At 46.8% G+C, this 2668-nt stretch overlaps 1 protein-coding gene across 1 annotated transcript in view; it reads right to left on the bottom strand.

Moving 5' to 3' along the window:
• The window catches only part of ANKH (ANKH inorganic pyrophosphate transport regulator), a 59944-nt gene that overhangs the window by 26064 nt on the left and 31212 nt on the right, over positions 1-2668 (bottom strand). The window lies entirely within an intron of this gene.

Raw genomic sequence — 2668 nt, 5'->3', positions numbered from 1 at the left:
TGACTAACCAACACTAACCCACACACACAACGCCTGCTCAGACTGAAGGAGGGCACATGGGCAGGGCTCTCACCTTCCCACTTTGGAAAGGTGCTTTGATGTGCCCTTTACAAGACGGCTAGGAGGGGCCCAGACGGCATGTGCTTACAGCTCTCGGCTGCTGACCAGAAGGTCAGTCGTCTGATCCGCCAGGCGAGGCAGTCTGCTCCCATGGAGATCTGCAGCCTTGGAAAGCCTATAGGACCATCCTACTCTGTCCAATGGGGTTGCTGTGAGTCAGAACTGATCTGACGGCAGTGGGTTTAAGAGACAATAAATAGATCCAGTCGCTTCCCCTCATCCCCCAGCTCAAAGCTCTGAATGAGTTTACATTTTCTCTAGTCTCTAGAACCAGGGTGGGGAATGTCCAGCCTGAGGGCCATATGGTGGTGGTGGTGGTGGTGTGCTGTGAAGTCGGTTCTGACTCACAGCCACCGTGTATAGGATTTCCAAAAAGGCCCGTGAATCACTTGGTTTGCTCCTGTCAAGGCAACTGTGGTTCCAGCCATCTCATATATTGTTGTTGTTAAGTGCCATTTAGTCAATTCTGACCCATAGCGACCCTGTGTAGAGTTTCCGAGGAGCAGCAGATGGGTTTGAACTGCCGACCTTGTGGTTTGCAATCCAGCGTTAATGTTTGATCAAATACAGCAGGGTAATTTTTAAGCAGATGGTTTCATTTGTGGCCCGTGAATGATGTGAGGAATTTTGGCACTCCACACCTGCTCTGGGGGAGGGGGAGGGGGAATTCCCCTTGATTGTGGTTGGAATCTACTCAGCAGCGCTTAGGAAGAAAGGCCTGGAAATCTACTCCAATTACACTGATAGCCAAGAAAGCCCCAAGGGACAGTTCTATGTGGTCTCCCTGAATGCAAACGAAGCGTAGATAGTCCTATCTGTTTACTGAGTAGCAGATGGCTGCCACCAGAAGGATGGCTCAGAGCAGACGGCAGATCTCTGTGTCATCTCAGCCCAGCAGTCTGTACGGGTGCTGAGTGGCTGGTCATGTGAGAAGGAGAGAGTTACGCAGTCTCAGATGCTGCCTAGGTGGCAGGGCAATGAGTGACATCTAGACAGATGACTCCATTTAGAACAGCAAACCTTTCTGCACGTGTGGTTGTAATATACGAGTACGCACGCTTAGATCTGCATCTATGTTTTGGTCTGTGCACCCTCTCTGCTCATGAACACTCTTTCCTTGAGAACAACTGAAAACATTCACATTTACCTAGAAGTTAGTTATGTGGGAAATTTAGGATCTCTTATTTTGGAGCCCACAAAGGGGCCAATTCTGGGAGTGCATACGGAGCATCAGAAACTCTGGCAAGCAGACAGCCCTCAGCAAGGGGATTGGTGGGGTCCAGGAGCAGGCCTGGAACTAGGGCAGGATGTCAAAGGGTCCCAAGGAACTTGATTTCTGGTTGGAGGTATACTTGTTAGAGGCATTTTTTGTAGCTCCTAACCTCTGAGGTCATGGATCAAACAATATTATTCTTGGATGCTTCTCCTGAAACTGCACAGTGCTGTTTTATTAAGTTTTATTATTTTGTGAAAGCCAAACCCAATCACAGATGTGACTTTTCTCAGCCAGGCGATCCTAGGCTTTAGTACCTGCTGTTCACTTCCTGGTCTGGCGCTGTAAGATCAGTATTGGACTGTGAACCACAAGGTCGGCAGCTCAAACTCGCCAGCTGCTCTTCAGAAACCCTCGACAAGGTCCCTATGAGTCGGAACCGACTTAGCAGCACTTAACGACAATAACAACAACGTAATCTTCAAGGTTTATATTTTGTACAAGCAGGCCCTGGTGATTTGTGTCCGACTTACGTACAACCTGTACTTATGCACCAAACTTCAGGAAGCCTCATGCATTAAAAATACAAGTTACAGAACATGGTTTGTAATAATAAACTGCCAGGTACTACTCTGCAATGTGCATCAAAACACAATTGTTACTAGTACTGTAAAATTATGTTAAAGATGTTTTATCGTACCTGGAAGTGTTTCTTTAATGATTTTTATGCATAGAAAGGGGCACTGTGTACTAGATATTAAGACACACATTTGATTGAGTTTAACTACAAACTGTACCTAACTGTTCTGACGTCTGCACAAATTCAACTTAAAAGACATGCTTAAGAATAGAACATGTTCACAGTTTGGGGACTGCCTGGAACTTTATCCTCCAAAAGCTAGAACTGAAATGTAGCATGGCAAAAAGACCTCTACCCAACTGGATTTTCCTGCATTTTCTTCTACAGTCGTGTTTCTTAGTAAGAAAACGAGCGTGTCACTAGACCGAATGAAGTGCACTGGGCCTGGACTTGCTGTGTGGACAAGCTGTGTGGGCACGTACACCTTTGAGCTGGGACACAAGTTTGAGCACATGACCGTGCCCTGAAGCAGCGGGTCAGTACGCTACGGCTGTGCCTTTAAAAAAACCACAGAAACAAAACCCGATGCATTCAAGACCGTGTTTGGAGAGCTTATCTGCCCTTTTTGCAAACAGAGAATTTCTCCACTGGGGTGCCCTCCAAGTGATGATGGGAATTCTGGGTTGGAAGTGCATTATTAAGGAGCAGCCCTGATGTCAGCCTAAATTTGCCTGTGTTCTTTCTGGAGGGAAATT

Source organism: Chrysochloris asiatica, unplaced genomic scaffold (genome assembly GCF_000296735.1).
Source record: "Chrysochloris asiatica unplaced genomic scaffold, ChrAsi1.0 scaffold00264, whole genome shotgun sequence".
Lineage (NCBI taxonomy): Eukaryota > Metazoa > Chordata > Mammalia > Afrosoricida > Chrysochloridae > Chrysochloris > Chrysochloris asiatica.
This window is presented reverse-complemented; position numbering and strand designations above follow the sequence as displayed.